The sequence below is a fragment of the Peromyscus californicus genome, unplaced genomic scaffold (genome assembly GCF_007827085.1).
Source record: "Peromyscus californicus insignis strain IS unplaced genomic scaffold, ASM782708v3 Scaffold_6__1_contigs__length_162567912, whole genome shotgun sequence".
In the NCBI taxonomy this organism is placed as follows: domain Eukaryota; kingdom Metazoa; phylum Chordata; class Mammalia; order Rodentia; family Cricetidae; genus Peromyscus; species Peromyscus californicus.
In genome coordinates this window covers 120,958,490-120,983,199 of record NW_026294584.1, presented here as the reverse complement: position 1 = coordinate 120,983,199, position 24,710 = coordinate 120,958,490, and the positions used below count along the sequence as shown (strand labels likewise).

At 36.1% G+C, this 24,710-nt stretch overlaps 1 protein-coding gene across 7 annotated transcripts in view; it reads right to left on the bottom strand.

The window, feature by feature from the left end:
• LOC128099428 (contactin-4) overlaps positions 1 to 24,710 on the bottom strand; it is a 1,007,148-nt gene that overhangs the window by 574,674 nt on the left and 407,764 nt on the right. The window contains exon 1 of one of the 7 annotated variants that reach the window (XM_052721343.1): positions 6,205 to 6,622. The exons of the other annotated variants lie outside the window; for them this stretch is intronic. The gene's annotated coding sequence lies outside the window, so the exon portion shown is untranslated. Of the gene's footprint in view, positions 1 to 6,204; positions 6,623 to 24,710 lie in introns of those variants that run through there. 7 annotated transcript variants of the gene reach the window in all.

The following is a 24,710-nucleotide window of genomic DNA, read 5'->3' as shown; positions in this document are numbered from 1 at the left end:
ACATCAAAATTGGGAAATGCATCAAGACGTTTGACTAGCAATCTGTAAAAATAGCTAACTTGCTTACCAACATCCACCCAACTAGACAGGATATACCCACACATTTGTCTAGAAGTCCTCATTAAATTAAGGAAATCTAAATCTAGTGCTATCATACCCATTTTATTTACAATAATTGTATTTTTAAAGATTGCCAGCTAGCAAAGTTAAGAGTCAAAAGTATTCCCTTTTCTCAGCATGTCTCCATTGATCCAGGTTTCTTAATCATGTGCAGAGTAACTCAGCAATGCCTAGGCAGACACTTTTGGGATAAATCCCACTTCTCTTATATAGTGTATATTTCACCCATTCACCACAGTTTTCATTTGTGGCCCAAAGCCATAGCATTTTTAACCACAATACACTTACACTCACTCCTCCACTATCATATTTACATTTCTTTTCTGCTTGTAGGGCACTCAAATTTCTGTCCACCAATATAAGATTTCCTTCTGGCAAGCCTTAAATCCAATGCCTGGCTCAGTTAGCCTCTATAAATTCTGCTATTTCTTTCAAATGTGTACCTCTGCATTTTCTATCTAACCATTAAAAAAGAAAAACCACATTCTTCTCAGCTTCTGATGCAAGCTTACAGCAATAAATCATCCCATCTGATCCTCGAGACAATGGGATTTCCACAGTAAAATGCAGAAGGATGGACATTCCTCTTTAACCTACGGACCAAGACAAGTGAAATAATATCTGAAATCTAAAGTCATCAGTCTAATTTAAATTTTACTTTAACTACACACACACACACACACACACACACACACACACACACACACACACACACAGCAAAAAAACAAGGCCAAAACAGTGGAACTAGTAATTAATTGGATCAAATATTTCTAGTCATTAGAAATGCTGGGTTAAAACTCAAAGTAGTGCTCTAGCACTGTGGGTTAACTTTATAATCAAGGATTGGAGAGCCACAGATTATCAGACATTATCTCTCATCATTCTATTTTTTTTATTGAAATAGTCCATGAGCACAAAATCACTTTGGTCATAGAAGGACAACTATAAAACAGATGAATTATCTCTCATTACAAATGTCACTTACAACTGACCTGCTGCCTTAAAAGCAGGCACATCTACTCAGCTTTATGGGATTTGGAAAATTAATTTTATCCTCTGCATGGAGACATGAAACACAGTGTACAGCTACAATAAGGGATGACAGTCACATCCGAGCCCAGAATAGTATAATGCATGTACTAAGATTTATCAATGGCAAAAAAAGAAGAGATAAAAGTGATTGTTCCATCTAATATTTAAAAGCTATCAAAACATAATTCTGACGTGGAAGAAGAGTTACCCTTCTGAGCTATTACTGTCTTCAGATGGCCACTTAGCATCCATCCTAGAGTACATTTGATATTAAAACAAAAACTACGTTAAAAACATAGACAGTGTCAACAGTTAAGTACGGCGTTAGTCTGTAATTATTTATGTCATTCCAGCTACATGGCCAGTGCATATTTTATTTCACTTAATAGTGATAAGCGCATAAAGGCTGCAATCCTTGTACTACAAATAGAAACTCTGAATTGACTTAGCCTATCTCAGTATGTGTAGCCAAGTTTGCATCTTACCAGAAACTTATTTACCATTTGGCTTGGACACATCAAGAAGCTCCTGGAGCATTGCTGCTAAGTTTTGTTATCCTGTCTTCTGTCAACTGTGACTGAGATGAATATCTGGCCATAAGCAATTCTGTGATGGCAATGAATGGGCCACAAGCAAATTCTCCAGTAGGTATTCCCCCAAAAGTTGTTTATATGGCTTTGTTGTCATGTACCTGATTGTTATCTTCCATCTAGTTGGACAAGACAGTAATTTCTTAGGGAAAAAAAGGTCCTTTGATTGCCCTCTGCCTCCTCCTATTGAAAGTAAAAATCTTCAATATCCAGATGCATAGAAATGAATTTTCACATGGAAAACTTTTAAGTTTGAAAAAGAGAAAATTTAGTTTAATACATAAAACTGAGTCCTCCTTGAATATTTTTTACAAAGAATATAAGGTGGATAATACTCTTATTTTCAAAATTTACGTGGCTATCTATATAGACCTGTAACTTTTAGTGTCCTTTGGCCCATGCACACCTAAGACTAAAAATATATGCAATGCATGGGGCTAGGAGATGGCTTGGTACACAAAGCACTTGCTTTACATGTATGTGGACTTGAGTTTGAATCCCCAGGCCCACATAAAGCAGAGGACAGGAGCACACATCTCCAATCTCAGTACTTCTACAGTGAGATGGGAGGTGGTGACAGGAGAATTCCCTGGAAGATCATCAGCTAGCATAGTGTATGTAACACATCAGCAAAGGACAAAGATACACAGCCTTAAAACCAGTTGAGAGACTAGGACCAACACCTGAGGCTGTGCTTTGACCTTCACATAACCACCATAGCATGAATATGCCCTTACTCACATACATCATACACATAAACACATAATATGTACACACACACACGTATACACAGATGCATATACACACAGATGCACACAAATAAGCATACAGAGAGAGAGAGAGAGAGAGAGAGAGAGAGAGAGAGAGAGAGAGAGAGAGAGAGAAGAGAGAGAGAGAGAATGCACAGCAGAGCAGTATGCCAGCGTATTTTTCCACCTCAATAAACTTCTAGGACAGTGGTTCTCAGTCTGTGGGTCATGACCTCTTTGGGAGTGTTGAATGACCCTTTCACGTATCAGAGATCCTGCTTATCAGATATTTACATTATGATTCATAAGAGTAGCAAAATCATAGTTATGATGTAGCAGCAAAAATAATTTTATGGTTGGGGCGTCAACACAACATGAGGAACAACATGGGGTGAGAGCATTAGGAAGGTTGAGAGCCACTGTTCTAAGAGAAGGATGCAGGTTATACAAGGAATAGGTGATGACAGTCTTGTTCCTTAGGTCAAGACTCCAGAACAGTTCTTAATGGAAAAAGAACAAGATGGGGGAACAGAAAGTAAAGTGGAGACAAACAGCCATTGTATGTATGTGGTGGGTGGAGTCTACCGAGACAAGTACCAAGAAATGAAGGAAAGAAAAGAAAAGAGCCTTGTATGGCAGTAAATATCTATAATCCACACACTTGGCAGGCAAAGGAAGGAGGATTACTAGGACCTCATTTAGCTTGAAAACATTCAATTTTTCCCAGTTCCAAGGTAATTTGATGTGTTAATGGAATAAGCGGTCAGAATGAGGCATCCTGAGATCATAGGCTTTTCTAACTAAGAAAGGACCTTAGAACGGACACCAGTTTATATCTGTATACAGAGGTACAGGGAGATAAGATTTTTAAGCAGTTCCACATCAAATTAATGTAGACTAACTCCAGTTTCCATGTCATTATAGACAACTTGTGCAGTATAAACTTGGTTAGTACCTTGTCAAGGCACACAAAAATTTAGTCACCAAAAATGTTAGTATTATTAAATTCTTTGTTTTTAATTCAACTGTATTCACTTTTTATTTTATTTTGTTTTTACTTGTTGTAAGGGCATATCCTAGAATTTCATGTCTCACCTCACAGTGTCTGGTCCAATCTGTTAAAGAGGGGTAGGGTGTAATCTCTCTGCAAAGAAGACCTGCTAACAAACGAAGCTCAGGGTGCTAGAAAGTAGTCTTTTTTGTTCCCCAGAGCTCTAAGAAAACATACATTGCTTTGTTGGTACATTCCTACTTACAGAATCCTTCCACTGTTCAACACTACCACTTTTGAGGAGCTGAGGGGACAGTGTACTTTGGGTAGTATAGTTATTATCTACTAGACAGCAGGGTGGATTGTGTGCATACAAACATATCAAGAGACAGATTACCTTTGTACATAAAATGAGGACTCATCTGCTCATCTGTTTTATAGAACTTTAAACTTATTTTGAAGACCAAGCAAATCACCATGGTTTAAAAAGCACCTTTTAAAAGGTGTATGTAATACCCATCTGGATTCCCCCATCTGTTGAACCAGCAGACCTTAAAACAGTCCTAGAGCATCCAAATTCACCCTACTTTTCTTTAAACAGATTAAACACAGCCAAGGAGACAGTTTCCCAACATTTAAAAAAATAATCTCAAACATTTCTAAAGAAGTAATTAGTGCAGCATGCTAGATCTTGCATATACATCTTTGAGATTTATGACTGACTACATGCAAATAAAATGAATAACATCTAAATACATGATATTTCATTTCTAATTATTTGAAGGAAAAATAAAAAATTTGACTATGTGAGAACAATACTCTCCTAAAGGCAAAATTTACTGTTAAAAGAGAGAAAAGAGGTATTAGGGGTGGGTGTCTGACTAGGAAAAGTATTCAAACACAGCGTTAACTAAAGTAGCTATTCAGAGATCAAACATTTGTCTAAGAGCAAGAAAAACACAGAACCTTAACTGACCCTGTTTCTGTTCCTGCCATCCCCTGCAAACAAGATCAGGTTTTGTCCAAGACCATGAACTTGAACAAGCAAGATAAAGGGCAGAAACTATTTAAAAACATAATTGAGTGCCCCAGAAATATCACACTCAAAAGTCAGCTTTGGTCTGAGGCTATTTCTCCATCTAGGGAAAACATGAGCATAAAATCCAGCTGGGTGTTATTTCAGATTTCAGCATCTGTCTCTTAAGGAACTTACTTTTTCAGGGTCCAGAGTTCTTAGCCAGGGCAGACCTGAGGTAGTCACTGCTCAGAGCTACTGCAGCTACTCTCTCATGTCTTCAGGTTTCTGAAAGCTTACTCTTGTTACTGGGATGTTGACGTTTTTTTCCTTCCAAACCTCAGTCTCTGAGAATTCCTTAACACAAGCAGACAATCATCTATTTTAACTCTCTTCTTTCCCATCATTCTCCTGAACCAAATCAAATGAGAACTACTCCATGAGACACTTTCATACTTCACAGGCTGTGGTTTCTCCTCTGCCTTGAGACTTACTGCCTGTTCAGCCAAACTGTATTTCTACTGTGAAAATTACGGTCTTTCGCTCACTATGGAAAATATGGTTCTGTTTTTTTTGGCTACTAGTGGCTTCAAACTCATGTTAGTCTATATCAACACTGGCCCTTGGTGCCAGTCATTCATAACTTTCATTCAAAATCATTTTTACAATTGCTCAATTATTCTGCTTTTAATCCAATAAAAAATGTGATCTTTCTATCATCTATGTATGTATGTATGTATCTATGTATCTATCTATCTATCTATCTAGGTTATGGAAACTCACATATAAAAATATTCCACAAAGCCTTCCCCACAATAATAACAATCCTTAATTTCACTGAGACAATGTTTATTTGAAAGAAACCATGCAGACACTATTAACTATATTAAATCATAATAGCATTCATCTTGTGTGAATAACAGATCAATTCATCTTGTGTGAGTAACAGATACTAACTTGATAGATTGCATTCGAGAATATATAAAAAATGGGCCTATTTTGAAGTGGATTGCTTTTGCTTATAAAAAATCACCATCTTTTAAAGTGGTACATTAAAAAGTAGCTAAACCAAGATACTAAATTCACTATATAGGTTATATTCATAATTCATATTTCGAATTTTTACAACCTTTCTTTTGCAAAGTTTCTAAACACTTTCTACTGATACAAAACAACCAACCAACAACAGTTAAAAAAAAATGAAACTTTCCTGTTTGTATGTTTCCTAGTGGCAGCAGAGAGCACAAAATAAACTACCTTAAAGTTTGGAAATACAGAAACCTGCTTCTCTAATACAGATGTGCCTGTACAATGATCTCATATCACACACACACACACACACACACACACACACACACACACACACACACACACACATTAGACTTACATTTTTCTTGCAGGGTTAAAAAAGAAGATTAAGAAATACTCTGCATATAACACACCCCAACTCCTAAATTAAAAATGAAGTCAATTATTTTTAACTCCCAGAACAGTATTCTGGAAAGAGCATGATTTGCTTGGTATGAATCAATTATCTAAGAGATTTGACAGAAACAGCAAGCGCTAAACAGGTAACACTGTCTCAATAGCTTTATTCAAAAAAAAAAAAAAAAAAAAGAGCAAGGAACAGAAAATGGAACACGGCTTGCAAAGTCGCCTACACATGGAGCAGTAGGGAGAGGGTTCGGGGAAGAACCTGGTACTTACAGACTGTAAAGTAAAACGTCCCAGTTCGTCTTACATGTTACAGCAAATCAGAGATTTCAGCTCTCAGCGAGTTTCTGCTTCCACTACACTGATCATCCACGCAGAACAGGCCCTTATGGATTGGTTAGGCAGCTGGGAGATAATGGGACCATATTCTCAGCTGGGACTGGAGCTGCTGAGCGGCTCTCTGCTGCGCGCTGCGTGGCTCTCTGCCAGCATTAATCAAGGAGGACCCAGCTCCGTGGTTGTGCTCCCCAAAGGATCGACGTAATTAGCGCATGAATCAAAGATGCACACCGGGAGAATCACATACATCTATAACCGGTCTCTCACATCAAACCTGATTAGGAAATCAAGTTGGTTCTCAGATCAAATATGTTCAACCTTTCAGAAAGACACGGAGACAGCGCACAGCTGTCTGTAGATTTGCGGGGAGGGGTGGAGATTAAGGCTTCTTTCCCAGTGGGCAATTTATGTAATTCCTCAACTGCAGAATATAATTGCACTGGTTGTTTGCTACATATGGTGGGTTTGCCCTATGATGATTTGGTTTGTCTGTTCTGGTTTCCCAGCATCTCCCAGGCTGCAGTGTTATTTTCCCTACGGATTTGATGCAATGTGTTTGTGTGTTTTCTTTTCAAGTTTAGTCTATGTAAAGACAGGTTGGATTAAATCCGTTCCCAATGGGTGGTTTCCACATCTAAATGTGTTTCTCCAGTGACTAAGGAACAGGATGTTCAAGCAGAGGGTCCGGCAGGCAGGCTTCTTGAGATCACTAGGAATCTAAAGGAGCTGCTAATGTAGACTCTTGTTTTATTTCATCTGCATGGTAAAACATCCCTAGGGGTTCCAAGCTAGAAGTTTACAGACTGGCTTGCTTTGGCAATAGGGGGATTTTAGAATCTGAATATGAGTATTTTTAGAAGGGACACATTTCCTATACTTTATTAAAATTCTGCCACTCTTGATGATGCCTGAGTAGGCTACTTTCTGGCCCTTGAAGACATTTATCTAAATTTAACCAAACTCTGTGTTTGGGATATAAACATTTCCTTTTGAAAACATGTGTCATTTCTTAAAAAAAAAAAACAAAAAAACAAAAACTAATGTGCCTGCAAGATTGAAGTCCCACCACATGCCAACTACCTGTAGTTCAAGAGCTTCTGGGAGAAGGGAAAACATTAAGGAAGACACACATTTGAATTATGGTATTCATTTTATTGGGATAACACAGGTGATCTACAATATGACACTTCCATTCTGTGGCTTGGTTTCCTTAGAGCACATGCATCCATACCTCTCACAATGGACCCGAGTAGGAAATCAGGCTGGATCTCAGATCAAATGTGTTCATCTTTTCAGAATGACACATAAACAGTGCACATCTCCCTACATAGTAAAAGACATTGGTCAAGGCCTCTCAGAACTCTGGACACAGCATTCTAATATTGTTCTAAGAACTAAAAAATGGGTCTCCCAGTCAAAGGTGGTGTTACAATACTCTGGAGGCTGAGGCAGGAGGATCACCATTAGTTCAATGCTAGACTAGGCTTGTTTTCATAGCCCCAAATTTGAAAACTCTGACCTCTGTTACCACAGGGGGTCCAGGACCCATTGCCTGCTAAACTGTGATTTCGAGGACTTAAGACACTGAAAGCTGCAGATTGTGTGGCAGGATAAACAGAAGTCAGGCTGTGAGGAAAACGGCTATAACTATCAAAGTATGCTCAAGAATGAAACATCTGGGTGAAGGCTTAAAGTTTGTCTTCATTGTGTCAATGACCAGAACTCTGTGCTCTTGTGGGTAGAGTCCTGCTATATTTAACCTAAGAGGTTTTTATTTCCTTTCTCCTGCTTTCAAGGATCAGACCCAGGTCAGGTGGCCTATCACTGAGCTACACCAGCAGCAGGAGATTTCACTTGAATTGTCCCAGCTTCTCTTCTAATACTAACTAAAAGTAGAAAGGTGGCCATCTTTGTTGCTAGTTCATCTCCCGTGGAAAATACTCATGCTCTAATTCACCACAAACCAATCTGTCTTAGGGCTTTGATGCTGATCGCAGACAACAAGTGACAGGTGCATCATCACTCTGATAACTCTATTAAGAACCAGATAAGCAGCTCTGCTACCTGATACCTGACTAGGAAAAGATGTGTGCTCTCAGGCACTCCAGCATCCTTATCAATTCTAGCACTGTGAACCTGATGCTAGTTAGTTGTAACAAAGCCCTGTGTCAGAAACAACGAGGCTGGAATCAAACTCAGCTAATATTATCCTAAATTTAATTACTTCATATTGGTGCAACATGTATTTGCAAGTATTTCCAACTCAATTTCTGTAAGTCAACCTGCCTCCTTTATTCTTTGGGTGTTGCAATTTGCGAATATTGTAAAAATGACTGGTACAAATTTCACATTTGTTATTTTTATCAGGATCATCATTATTGAGACTTTAACACATCTCCTTACGCAGCTCACGTGAGGTGCTGACAAAAATAGGCTAATTAAATAGCAATTGTGCTTCTCCGTCATATTAGCAAACATATTCCTGGAGCAGATGAAAAGAGGAGCAAATTAAAACACTAAAGTGTTTATTCAGTGGTACAGTTGAAATAAATAGCTTAATTGGTTTTGGGTTCCATTCACTCTCAGCTTGGCTGGTAATTACTTTGATTCATCTTTGATTATGGTATGTGATACATTCACTTTAACATCACCTGGTTTGCACTTATTTTTAATGGCAGGTGATAATCTAACAGAAGATTTCCAACTACCATGAATTCTTCATACATCTCTCCCCTGAGACATACCACTTAAAATACAAAGGGTTTAGAATAAAAGCCTAAACCAGGAATACTCTTTGGTTTCAGGTTAAACAGATTAATATCAAAATAAATATATCAAAGAGGGACAGAGAAATATCCAAATAGTAACTACAAATAATTATTTTTGCAGAAGTAAAACAATATATCACTCTAGAATCTATTTCAAATATATATATGGATGTGTGTGTGGATGTGTGTGCATGTGTGTGTGTGTGTGTGTGTGTGTGTGTGTGTGTGTGTTTGTACATCTTTGCATTGAAATTGCATGATGCTGCTTTTCTGTGCACATTGAAGAGCCTGCAATTTTAACAACACTTGTCAAGGCTAATAAGAAGCTGGGGAACGGGGCTCCTGAGGTCTTTTTTCTGGCCATAATACAAGATTCAGCAAGTTAAATAAAGCTCTGAGCCTCAGCAATTCTAGGGACAAAAAGAAAGTTATGGCAACAATTTCCCAACAGGTTGAGACTTAATCAATATTTTTAAATGCTTTGGAGTCTTCAGCAGTAAGTCACCAGATGTGCATACAATTGCTCATTGAAAGGGGGATATATTTTTTTCTCTTCTTCATTTCTTTCACTAAAAGTCAGAGTCAAAAGCTGAGACAACTGTGACATTTCTCCAGCGGGGAACAGAATTTCAAAAGAAGGGAATCATTCAAAAACTGTTGTCCAGGACACTCGCTGGAATGACAATCTATGCAGCAGTGACTAAACTTTCTTTTCTAAACAGCAGTAATGAGACCAGTAAAAATACAAACAAGACATAGGCTAAAAGTCTGGATCTACATAAGAAAGTCTGTGGCCATGTTCAATTCCAAAGTCTGGTCAGATTTTGGCAATAGTAACCCAAAAGGACCAGGTTCAGAAAGTTAAAATTCTCTGGAGAAAACAATACATGTAAGAAATGTCAAAATGACACTAAACTGGCCTACATTTTAATGTGTGCCATATGCCTCAGTATTTACAAGTAATTGTTCAGATATTTAGAGTGACCACTGGTAAATCAAGTGTATTGATTTTATGTATGTGTCTCTTTATGTGGGGAGAGGATAACATTGCCTCACAAATGGTATTACTTACTTTATTATAAAGACTAAAAAGTATCAGCCAATTTTTTTTATCATCTAAGAAGTGACCAACAAACCTTACCCTAAAAAGATTCTGTTTTTCCTTCCAACAGACACAGAAAGTTTTGAAAGACTTATTTGTGCTTGTCACAACCGGTAGTTTCGTACTTCTGGCTGCTAAATGTCTTTACAGTGCACAGAACAGTCCCCAATAGCAGAGAATCACTATTACATTAAAAATTTCCTGGTAATGAAAAGCCAACATGATGGGATTTTTAAAGGCTAAGATTTCCAAAAGGACTAGATGAGTGGTATTGCTCTAGACACGGCTGTAGTAGTATACTAAACTGTTCTTCTTTCAGAGTTACTTTAGATTTTTTAGCATTAGAAAAGAAAAAAAAAAGTATGTTTTGCACAGCAAGCTAGTTCAAAACCAAAAAGGCATGATTCTGATTTATCAATGCAAACCACAGGCCTAAGAGAACAACAACAACAAAATAAAATCCAGAGGGAACCCTAAGCAAAATGCCCTAAATGAATCCCTAACAAAGCCGTCTTTACACTATCCACCCACAGAAGTAAAAACACATCTTTTTAAATTAATTCTATAAGACTTTCCTACAATATATTTTGATCACACTCACCCCTGCTTTTCCATATCCTCTTCAATTCGCCTTCACTTCCCTATCCACTCAAGTTTGTGTTCTCATGTGTTTTTTTTTTTAAACAATTGAGTCCAATTGTTGCCTCCCATATACCTTGGCTGTGTGAGCATTTCCTGGATTATAGACAACCTATCAGAGGTTACACTCATAAAGAAAACTGACTCTCCCTTTCCCAACAGCTCCTCACCTATGGGTGAGACTTCATACCCACCCCCATCCTTCATACTGGGATTTTGTCTGACTTCAACTTAAACAAGTCTTATGCATGCTGTTACAGTCACTATAAATTCATATGTGCAACTGTCTTGTTATGTCCACAAAACACATTTTCCTTGTAGTGATCCACTGTCTCTGGCTCTTATAATCTTTCTGCCCCATCTTCTGCAAGGATCCCTGAACCATGCTAGAAGGGGTTACATTTTGGACTGATCATTCTGCAGTATCTTATTCTCTGCATCTTGACCAGTTGCAGATCTCTGATGAGATTTGAGAGATGTAAAAATTAACCTGCAGTCATAAGGCTATGTCATTAGGAGTTGTTTTAATACCATGTCATTTAGCAGAATAATAGTCTATGACCTATATAGCCACAAGTTTTCTACCCTGATAACAATGTCTTTTATGGGATTCAATTTGTGGAGTGGACTTTAAATCTGATTAGAAACTGGTTGGTTATTCCTAAGACATTTGTGCCACTGTTTCACCAGTGGGCATACCTTGCCTGGCCAGACATTATTGTAGCTTGCAAGGTTCACAACAAGGTAAGACAGATGATTTTTTTTTCCTTCGTTGATGTACATTGTACCTTTTGGCACCATGAAAACTAGCCAGTAAGTATGGGACTTCTAGGTGTGTACTCTCTAGATGTGTTATATTGTACAACTAAGTATGGGGTCTTCTAATGTCAAAGTTCTGGAGGGCAAACAAGAACACTGGAAATAACCTGTAATGTTTGCAAGTCAATGGGACCTCACTAGCTAATAGTTCCAAAAGAGATAACCCATTCCTAGCACTGTGAGTTTTTATGTGTTAGTCTATGGTATCTGATATGGGCGTTGTTGTGACAATATCGGGCAAATCTGTAGAAACAGTTTTCAAGCAGAGGGAAGATGAACATTAAAAAAAAAACCTTATCTTAATGTCACATTAGTCTCTATTGCCCTCTTCTTCCTGTCTCCCACCACCAACAGACACAACTCATAGGCAAATTGAATTTCATTTACGTATGTTCTTTCTATCTCTGCCCTTATCACTAAATAGATGAGCATCATTTTCTATACTATTTTCTCAGAATTCTCATCTTCTAAAGTAGCTACAATTTCAAGATAGAGTTGATATTTGGTATAAACACACTGTGATTCACTAACTTTTGTTAGGAAATCAGTTTTACACTGCGTTGGTTTACTGAGTCAACAAATATTTATTGAGCACCTACTGAATTCATTGCTGATTTAAATTATCGGGGTATGAAATGAACCTCTCAGCATCTGCTTCCCTTACAGACTTTATGCACTGCTGTTGTAGCCCTTCCATCATCCTGTCTGGCACAGAAAAGGTTTATTGCATTTCTCATCATCCACTGAGGTCTTTATTATTCATAATCAGCTGTTTCTCTAATGTGATACATCATGGATGCCTCCGATCTTGCCTGAGCTCTTTGGTCAGTTTTAGAGAGCTAGGTGCTAGATACATGGAAGGGGCTTTTCATTTTACTCCTTGGCAACCCTTCTATAACTACAAAAAAGCCTTGTTCAGGCTTTTATAGGAGAGGAGTCATAGCTAACTGTTGTTATTTTTAAGGGGAACTTTCTGCCATTAGACTGATGGAGACAGAGCAAGATGACAAAGCAGATGCCCCATGATGAGGATTGACAAGAACAGAGCTGAATTCACAGAGTTCTGTATTTATGGTTACTGCAGGGTTAGAGAACAGTGTTGATTAGAATGGGTCAAACCTATTGCTTCAAATACTGTGTGGAGAAGTAAGTGTAAGACACACAGTTTTCTTTTTCTACTTGCTTTGAGAAATGGATTAATGTGTGTGTTTCCTTCACTTCATTTCCAGAAACAAAGGAAAAGGCTTGAATTTAGAACACAAGTTAAATCACACATTAAGACAGAGGTCAGGTCTCTTTCCAAGTGGACAATTTAAAAAATGTTCCCTGAGAAACTTCTGCCTGCATTTCTACCTTTCCCTCATCCTTTATCTGTGTGCTATAGTAAATGGCAGGCAAGTGCCAACCACATAGTTATCTTTTATTCCAGGAACGTGAAATTCACATATCTGACATGGTATAGCTGAATAATTTGTTAATTTTAAAATATACAATCACTCTTTTGTTAAATGACATATTTATCTAGGTCTTTGCAAATTTAAAACACACTGAAAGAAATTAAGCAAACATATTAACCTTAACATTCTTAAGCAATGTTGACCTAAACATATAAAATGTTAACAACTTTAATATTAATTTTTCATTCATTATGTATCTCACTATTCCCTATCTGCTACAGTACACATTTTTTTTTCAAAATCACTTCAGAGTACACAGTAGAGATCATTAAATTTTACCTGTACACAGGGCTTCCGAGAATATACCAACTATTTTTTTCTTCATAAAAGCAATATTCCTCTATGTAACTATGACCCAATTACCCAAGCCAAGAAACTGAACATTGACACACAATTACACTGTTCCATACAGGTCACACTCATATATTTCACACTGAACCAGTACTGACTGCATTTTCTGACTGGATGCATTTTTTTCTCTGTTTCACTGATCTAAGATCCAATTAAGGACCATAGGGTGATTTTTTTTTTCGTGGTCCTACTCTCCTGTTATAGGGGACAGTCCCTCTATTTTTATTTTCTTTATGAAACTAATAAAGAACCTAAACCAACTATATTTATAGATTTACCCCCAACTTTTGATTGTTTCTTCATGATGATCAATAAATGTCAATTACATTATGTCCAAATGATTATTCAAGATTTTGGTCAATTTCACTATGTATAAATGGCATGCTATCTGTATTCCATTGCAGTAAGAGGTGGGCACTATCCATTTGTCATATTGTTGGTAATATTAAGTTTGACTACTAGATTTTTCTGTTACAAATGTGAAGTTTGAATTTACTTTTTTAAGTAACCAATAAAGTAGGTGGGAATAAGGGATATTTAAACCACATAATTATGTTTTAACAACATTTTATTAAAATAGTTCTGTTACATATTTACATAGCTTCACTGAACTCATTTTCTTTATAGAGACAGAGTTTATTGTAGCCTTGGCTGGCCTAGAAATTGACATGTAGACCAGGCTTTCCTTGAACTCACAAGATCTGCATGCTTTTGCCTCCCTAGAATAAGAAGAGTGTGCCACCACAAGCAATTAAATTCATTTTATTATGATGTTAACAAAAAACTAAGTATTCTTAATCTGGCTCAATAATGTACATAATCAATCATCTCTCAAGTTTTCCTTTGAAAGACTTCCAAGCAGTCATTTTTCTCTCTTACAAAATATGACAGTGGTGGCAATGAACATCTCTGACTTATTATCAGATCAGAGACCAATAGTTTTATGAAGCCATTCATTAAAAAAAAATGATGTGTACCAGAAAGAACACGTGAAATACAAAGGTGTTGCTAGTTCTTGAAAGGAAAGAGGACAATGCACAGGACAAATCATGAGTGGCCTTCCCTTCAGTGCCTTAAATTGAATAATTAGACATCCCTCTCTGTATCTACTAATGCTAAAAATACCCCTTATCAGATCAGAGTCACTTTCAGCTTTTACAGAAGGCACTTTATATGAAGAAGCCAAAACGTTGCTTGCAGGCATTTTAACTTGTACCATTTATTGATCTTTAAACCATTTTGTTTTGTTGTGGCATATTTCACATGTGAATGATAAAAAAATGAAAAATGCTGGTTGGAATCTGTTCTATATAGTAACATCAGGGTACTTGTTTCAACATAGGAATCAAAACATAACTTCCTCCCTTATAAAACCCTTCAGTGGATTCCTATTAATTACTCAGTAAGTCCAAATACTACCAATTCATGCAAAATCCATTCTTGAATGACTTCTCTTGACAATGATACCCATTGTTCACAGACTTGTACTTTATATTTATATTTGTACTTTATATTTATACTTTATATTCCTTTTGTTAATGAGGATGGTTCCTTCTTCCTTGTTACTTTTAATATCTATGAAATACAGTCTCCCCTTTGCTTGTAACATGTTCCTAGACCTAAACTTTTCTTGAAGATAATCTTGTCAGCCTTTTAGAAGTACCTCTAACAGAAAAGGTTCAGAGTGAAAATGATTCAGTGGAGCAGTTTGGTATCCTAAATTACCCACACCCTGGGCAAGCTTGAACAATTATATTCCTCCTCTGTGTTTGACTTTGTAGAAAATGGGAATAATGACATTGCCTATCTTGAGCAGATGATATGGGAATTACATGAGCTAAATAATGTAAAGCTCTTAAACATGCTTTGCATACTAAGCACTCAATGAATGATAGCTGTAAGAGAGAGGAACACAAGTCCTTTTCAAATAGTTATTTAAAATTTTCTAACACATGGAAAAGTAGAATGAGTTACACAGTGAGTGGCCATATGTCTCCTGCTCAGATTCTATTGTCCACACTACATCCTATCTGCTATATCATATAAATGTTCAGTCTAGGCCTCCCCATACACAATCCATCCATAAATCCAATAGGACTATTTTAAGATGAGGCAATCCCAAACCCATTCTATTTCCTCCCTCTCAATTCCTTTTATTCTTGAAGACAGCTCATTAATGTCTCCTTTGAATCCCCAAGATATTTAGATAAACTACACCATAATATCTATTTGCTCCTCTATTTCTCCTTAACATCAAGAACTGCTGAAGGTAGATGGATATGCAGTGCCACTTTTGGGCAACTATCAACCATCTCAGTGGTTATGCTTAATAATTGTTTCCATAGCTTACTAAGATTTGTAAGAGTCTTTACCTAGGATTAGTGTACTGTGTATTAAGCCTTTTCCAATCATTTACTAGCCATGTGTGCTCAGATAAGTCAATTCACTTAGCTAGGAAGCCTGATTGTCACATGCAACAAGAAGGCATACTTCCAGAAAAATGGTTGGCTAACTTTATTGTTTCATAGTCACCAATATACTTGCTCAAATAAACAAGGAAATACATCAAAATGGTATTTATGCACATGTGCAGACATGTTTATTTTGAAAGGAAACAAACTGCCAGAGTATAAGAAGAAAATTATGCTGATGGTGGAATGCAGGTTGACATGAGCTTGGGTGGCTGACTGGGATGCAGTGTTACTTGTCTTATTTCATGTGAATTCACTTTCTGGAGCTGTGGAGGAAACCACTGCTGGACGCTGAAAAAAATATGTTTTCATTTTCCACAGTGATAAATGATGTACCGGACAGAAAATATCAAGAACTCTACCATGAGAAAGACTGGATATCAGACAACTCCGTCTTCATACCCAAGTATTAAACTGTGCTATCACTAAAATTCATGGACAAGACCTGATAGGCTAATACCCTCCATTCAATATTCAAGACATCATGTTCCAAAGATATTAATATATTAACATAAATGGTGAAAAGGTCTTTGTGAATTTGCTTTGTGTAAAGTTTTAACATAGTGAGGTTACTCTAGAAGTATGATGTATGAATGGGTCTGAAGAAATTACAAAGAATGTTGAGGAGACAAAAGAAGGAAATTCAACAAAGAGAAAAGAAGAAAAGGAGAAAGAAGAGAGGAAAGGAGGAGAGAAGCCATGCTACATGCCACAGCAGAAGAAGCCGCAATATAAGAAATACTCATTGCTTCTATAATGCGACACACTTCTGAGAACCAGTGTCTAGAAAAAATGAAGATCTACAGACTTATTTTAGATCTCTGGTCTTCAAAATGATAAAATTAATAAAAATAATAATTTAATATTTTTTGGTGTTTAAAACACCAAATTAGTTGCCATTTGTTATAGCATCAATAAGAAGTTAATATAGAAAAGACAGCCTATCAACTTTAACCTGCCTGGGTATACAGACCAAATTTATACTTCCTAGTGATGGTCTAGTAATCTCAATAGGGAAAGTTAGGAACTATAAAAATACTATAAACAAACTTGAGATTTAGCAGATATGAATTTAGACTTTTTGTGTAGGAATTTATCTACCATCATGAGCACAAAGGTATCTCACAGGTAACCTCAAATCTTCTAAGAATGCATCACACAAGGGAAAACATGGGGAGACATCCAAATTTGCAATCATTAATTGGTATAAAAAGAACTAAAAATAATAGAGCAATCTGATACCTGGAATGAAATAGGTACTTAAGTTCAGTATAGAAGTAAAATACTAGAACATAATTTTAAAAGTTCTATTTATTTACTGTGATGGAAAATAGAAGATTATATAAATCATGGTATTAGGGAATTTTATGCAGGTGGGGAAGTGTTTGGTATTTTGATAGGTATAATACAAACTTGGGAAGATATATACCTGCAAAGGTTTGCTATACTATACACTCAATATCCTATGTCTACTATGCATGAATTATCCCACAATATAAAATATTAAGAAAAAAAATCAAATGAAAGATATTTAGCAAAGTTAAATTCTGCTTGTGGGCAACGAGGGAGTGAACAGTTTTGAGAATTTACTGAAGAAATTTCAGAATGCAAAATGTTAAGCCAAAAGAATAAACATGTGGATAATATCTGACTGAGCATAAATGCAGGAGAGAATAAGAGTATTCAATATCTATTCAATAGGAATTCTAGAGCTAAGAATGTAGGTATTTTTAAAACCTTTTTTGAGTACCTTGCACATAAGCACTATATCTACGCCATTCCCTCCTCTACCTCTATATAATTGTATATATATATATATATAATATTCTGAGTCTGTTTGACCTTGTTCACGTGTACATGTGTCCCGGCCTGATCACCTGGTATTGGACAATCTATGCAGGAACTCATTCCTAAAGGGAAATAATTCTCCATCTCTCAGAACCCATCAACCACCTCTAGCTCTTCAAGTAAGGAAGGGACAAGGTAGAAATATCCTTTGTGCAAGTTGGCATGACAACTGGTGTTATGCAGGTATTGTTTAGGTAACTATGTTGTTGAGATTTCATGGATGCATTTTCCCTGTTTTGCCCCGAGGACACTAACTAGCAACAGGCATCCTACTCCTATGTCTCTGTCTTTTTTACCTCTCTTGCATAATATTTTCCTGAGCTTTTGGTGTAGGCATTTCATTACAGATACATCTTTTGGAGTTGAGCACCCCACAGTCTCACATTCTCTGCTGTTTAATTAGTGTGGTAGGTTGAAAATTTTTGGGTAATCACTGACTCGAAAATAACAAGAATTTTTTTTTGAGACAAGGTTTCTCTGTGTGCATTTGATGCCTGTCCTGGATCTCACTCTGTAGACCAAGCCAGCCTCGAACTCACAGAGTGCTGGGATTAAAGGTGTTTGCCACCGCTGCCCAGCACAAGAATGTTTTTAATAAAAATTATTTATGGGCTCAAGTAGGCTGTTTTATAATAACAGGCTCAAGATATTCATAGACATCAGATGGAAAGACACTGGAAGATGTAAAAGCTGGGTATCATATCACAGAAGAAAGGATGTATGAAACTTCTTTTCTTTGTGGTAGTTCGAGGAATTGAACTCAGATTAAACTAGATAAGTACTCTCCACTGTCCTGTGTCTTCAGTAATATAAGACTATACAGGTCTATTAGGTCTAAATTTTAAAACCTCAAAGGTTAGGTTCTATAACATTGTGTCATGGAAAGCCAGTACACAAGAATCACCCATATTAGTATTCACTAAGATCGGACATCAGGAGCAAAATTAAACATGTAATAATATGATTTATAATCACTGCAAATGAGCTGAGATACTTAGGCATGAACTTCAGGAAAGCATGTATAGAATGTGCATATTGAAATGTAGAAAGGTTCAATAAAAGTTATTTGTGTTTCTGTGTTAAAAAGATACAGTATAGAAACATGCAACATTTACACAAATGGGTCTATAGCCCTAAGAATATTCTATTAGATACACCTAAAATTTTGAGTAAACATAATCAATGAATATTAAAGGATATATATGTATGATAGTGAATTATTTAATACTATTACTATTTGCCAATGAACAGAATATTTTAAAAATTTTATAATGTATATGGAACTATAAACATCACAGCTAAAACACTGTTGACACAAAAGAATAATGTGGGAAGAAATGCTTTTCTCAATAATAAGGTTTAACCATATACCTACATTAATCATGAGAGTGTGGTATTGGCAGAGAGACAGAGACTAGATAAATGGCTCTACATGGAATATCCAGAAATAGAGCCACATAAATCTGTCCAAACTGTTTTTTATAACAGTAATATTGATATGTAGTCTAGGTAGAGGTATATGAACTGTATGTCAATAACATTGACAGTTTCATGCTTTGTAGGATATTCACACATTTGTGTGACCATCATTAGTATATAATGCAGAATAGCTGCATCACTACAAAAAGAAAGTCTACACTTAGGAGTAGTTAAAATGACTTTTCAAAAGAGTATACAAACAATTTGACAGACAGAGGATTCTTTTTCAACAAATATTGACAGAACGATTTGGCATCTATGATAAATGAATATCTACCTAAACTTCACACCTTATGTAAACATTAGCTGAAGATGAATGAACTTAGATATAATGTAGGAAGTTGTAAATGTTTTAGAGAAAACATAATAAAATATTTTTGGAATGCAAGCCCAGAGGAAAGAAAGACACTTAGACATAACCATAGACCATGAGGATTAAAGGGAAAAATTAGATATCATCAATTTTAAAACTTACAATGTAAAACATAGCTTGTTAAGATGAAAAAACAAATTATAATCTAGACAAAATGTTTTCAAACATGTTCATCACAGGATTACTATTTATAAAATAAGAATAGCACCAAGATCAGTAATTTTCTTATTTAAAGTTGAAAAATACAGATAAAGTATAAATTGTGACTCCAATAGCTATTAGAAGCATGGAAATTAAAGGTACAATGAAATATAATATGTATAAAAATAACTAAAATAAGAATAATAGTAAAAAACTTAAATGCTGGTGAGGGTATAGAAAGCTTGGATCCAGAACCTGGAATTATTTTTGGCAGAGATCGTAAGGTGATGTAGTCTGTCAAACATTCTGTCAAACTTCAAAAATGACAAATCCAAAACTACCATCAAGTCACTGTGCTTATCTCAGGCTTGTTATGAATGCATATATGTCCAGAAATATAGCAGTATTTTAAAAGTATCTTTCAAATTTAAGCTAGTAAGGATTCTTGTGTATTTACCTTAATATAAAATAGAAATATCCAACAAGTTAGACACATAATAGAATCTCTTGTTATAATTAATTTAATACTAATTGTTGCTTGCTGTCTTTCAATAGGGCCTTTGAAATTATTTCATCTATTAGTTACTTAAAGCAAATTGGTTGTAGGTGGGGTAAGGAGAACACCAGATACAAAATGAACACAAGGAAACAATTCCTTCAACTCAAATGTATTGGGTGTTGGTATCAATCATTGTGTGAAGAGCTAGACACTATAACAGACAGAAGTAGTTAGAAGATTCTAGCCTGGAAAAGGAGACAGACAATGGATAAGTAGTCAATAAGTAAATTCAATAATTATAGATTAAGTGCTCTGAAAGAAACAAAGTAGAATTGTAAAATGGAAATGAAAATTTTAGCTTTTTTCAGTATCTAACAGGGCAAGAGGAGAAACAATATTCAAGTTAGAAGCACTAAACAGAAATGCTAATAGAAAACATGTAAAGTTTTCTTTGCCTTATTGCTGGCATTACTTTACCTGGCTCTTATAAGAATAAACCTTACACCACTCAAGACTCCTCTTACTAAGATAATTTAAGTATCTAGACATAGGCACTTACCATAGAATGAGCCACCTCATATGAAGATGCTACAGAGACATTGACTGCCGAGTTTCATTTATGTATTCTGTGGTGAGTTCGTGCGGATCTCGAGTAATAAGTTAAGGATTTGATATATCACTCACTAGGAAGAAAGGGTGGATGTATTCTAATACACTTGGATTATTGAGGTGAAGAAAATGAGAACATCTTTTAATGCCAATACTGTCATATAATAAAAGATGTACAGAAGAAGGAAAAAGTGGTTAATTATGTGTCTGCTGAAGTGGGCCAAGGGATACTCAAAGAGATGGTAAAAACCTAGTACTGGGTGTGGCTACAATCATGTTTCTGTAGCATTTAATCAGAAAACTGAACACATCTACACTTGCTAGTGTGGATTCACTGATCTATTCCTTTCAAAGTCCAAATACAACAAAATGTCCAAGGAAGGGATAATAAACCCTTTTCTGATGCCAAGTCGTGTGTTTTCTCCTGTCTTTGGAAATCAGAAGCTCTGGGTTAAAATTTGGGATTTATATCAGCTGGAGCTCACATTTTTAAGTCTTTGGCCACTGTAATTCTCAAAATTAATTCATATATCCACATACATGTTCTTTGTTCTGTTTCTCTGAAGAACCATGGTGCATGTTGGGAAATTATCAATACTCAGATAGCATATTCCCATTTGGAGATACAACGCTAGTCCTTCCTAATCAGTTTAGATGAAGAACAGGAGAGAAGAATCCCAACAGTTCTGGTGTTTCTGCTAAACCTCTACATGAAGCAAGTCCATTTTGCTCTGCCTTCCAAGTTCATAATACAGAACCTGTATCTTCAGAGATGAGTCCTGGAAACTAAAGTTGTACAACTGAACAAGAGGCTACATAAGTAAATAGGATTAATTCAGAAAAAAATTTATAAGCACTCTACCTCTCAACAAATCAAGGGATATTTTTCACTTTTCATGTAATAAAGTTTAGATTTATATTTGTTTCAATTTGTTAGTTATGTCTTTGTGTGTGTATGTATGCACACATGTTTATGTGTTGGTCTTTTCCAAATAATTTCTACCTTATTTTTGGAGGCAAGTTCATTCACTGAATCTAACCGTGTTGCTTCAGCTACATTGGCTGTCTAGGAAATCTGAGATTCTCATATGTCAGCCTCCCTGAATAGGAATTACAAGTGTGCACATTACCCCCTATTTTTTCATGGAACTTGGAGATAGAAACTCCTGGCTTCATGGTTGTGGATCAAGCACATGACCCACTAAGGTCCAATTAAAGCAATCCCTTAGCAGCTAGCAATGTCTTTTAATTATTTCTGAACTTTTTAGAGAATAAAGGGCATGGTTCTTTTAAAAAGCATTTTTCAGTTCTCATGCATGTTTATATATACATGAACATATTTCTACATAGGTGCACATGTGCGTGGAGACACAAAGTTGACCTTGAGACTCATCTTCCATTGCTCTTCCCCTTTATTTGGTGATGAACTCTGTCTTTCAGTAAAACATTGAGCTGGACAATGCAGCTAGTCTCATTAATTAGCCAGCTCATCTGGCAAACTCCTGTCTCTACCTTCTGAGTTTGAAATTATAGGTGGAAAACAAAACAAAACAAAAACAAACAAACAAAAAAGATTATAGGTGGGCCACCATATCTACCTGGCATTTACATTGGTCCCAGGTACTCAGAAGACTGGTCCCCATACATGCACAAATGTTTTTATCCACTGAAGAATCTCCCCAGGCCCATGAGGATGGTTCTGAAATTACATAAAACTCCCAAATACCCACTCGCACCCAAAAGGGTCAAGAAGGTGCAACACCCCAGGAAAAATGAATTGAGCTGATAAACAATATGGTAGAATTAAACCAATATTGACAATAAGTACGTTGAATACTGTCATGCATAAATGACCTTCTGATTCACAGAATTTTATGATTACTTTTTGAAGGACATGATAAATTTGAGTTGTTATCTCCAAGAACACATGATCAATTTTCCTTTGTTTTATAACAGCTGCACAAAAAATTCAGGAGACGAAAAGCTGTCTCCTGGCAGGAAGCAGTCTGCATCTTTTTTTAAGTCTAAATTTTCTGAAGAAATGCATGCACAGATCTAATTTCTATTGTCACCTGGGTAGTTAGGGACACAAGACAAGAAATGAGATGTGCCTTTCAGCTATGTGCTGTGTTCACCATCTGCTCTGTCTCTGCCACGTTCCAGTGGCTGAACCCGGTCTAACTTGGAGGTCTCTCTTATTAAATTATTTTTCAATGGAACTTCTTTAGACAGAGTTACACAGTATAAAAACTACAAAAATAAACAAATGGCTCTAAAATTTAACCATCCAATGAGCATTTATTGGCTAAACTATTTGTGTAAATGGCCTGGAATCTAACAGAAGTCCAAATTTGATACTTCTATTCAAGGAATAAGTCCAATAGATAGTATTAGACTTACTGATAATTATTTTAAAAGAAAATTAAGAGTACTAACAGAACTTAGAAAAGAAAAGATTATTTCTTATGCCATACTTTGAAAAATGTTTGGGTTGAGAAAGTAGTATGTGAAATGAAAATGTAGTTTTCAATTTTAGATGTTCACAATAAGATATTAGATAGAGTGATGCAAGGGGGATTTAAAATAGCCTACAGTAGTTTCTCTGCAGTACAAAAGGCCTTTCTCCAGATGAATACAATGTCTCTATTTTCAAAAGCATCCTGAAATTCCAGATCCTGATACTAATTTAAAGGCTTTCCTCTAGGTATGAAATTATATCTACGTGGAAAGTTTTCATGAAATCTAAAGGAATTAATCAATTTAGGGTTAGAAATTCTGCTCTAGATCAAGGAACTATAATAAATGGGAAACATTTCATGCAAATAATATGTTATACTTTCCCAAGAATTTCTACCTGATATAATTCTCTAAGTATGGTATCATTCTGATTTTTGCCAGTATTAGGAACTTCTCAAAGTTACTGAAATTATGCCTGGTGTTCAATGACTCACCAATCTTCCATAACTCCAATTCTCTTAACATCATTCATATGGAACCTCATTCTGTCAAATGCAGTTCCAAATAAATATGAGAATGGGCAAAAATAATAATAGCTCAAATAAAAAAGAAGCTCATTTCTGACTCACACACAGAAAAAAAAATCATAATAAGCTAGACAGGCACAGTGCAGCAGTTCTGCCATGATCAATTAAGGATCTAAGATTCTTCTTTCAATTTCCTCCACTACTCAAGGCCACCACATGGCCCAGACCACTTACCAGAGACCCAGCCATGAAGGGTGTTTTTCTGACAGCAAAACGAATGAAGGAAAATAAAAAGATAAAAAGTGTAATTCTTAGTTCATTATCACATTTAAAGAAATAACATGGACATTCTCCACAGCTATTCCTGCATGCATTCCACTAGACAACTCTAAATCCTACAACCATATGAAGATGCTTGTAATGAAAGCATCTTATTTGAACACAGTATAAGGTAGTTTTCTGTTAATAAAGAACAATGGAAGAAGGGATGTTGCCTATAAACAGTGATTCCTTCCGAAATCCATATTCAACTCTTAGCAATAAAAATATAGGGTCAGGAATCACTGGATAAAATGAAAATGAAACTTTTATCTGATAAGAAGCTTCCACCTGGATAAGTGTATGAGCTCCATCTCATGACTTCTAACACAAGCACATCTCAAGACTAACATGCTTGGTTGGTTCCCAGGTAAGCTTCAACACTTTAGTTTTAGAAATTTTTCTTTTTCCTCTCCCAATATTGGAGTTTGAAACCAAGACATGTGTGTGCTGGACAAGTATTCTATATCCCTTACCCTCATTTTAAATCTTATTTTAAAATAGGGTCTCACTTACATTCTCAGCTTGGCTTGAACTTATTCTGAACCCAGGTGGAAACTTAGGGTCCTCCAGCCTCAACTT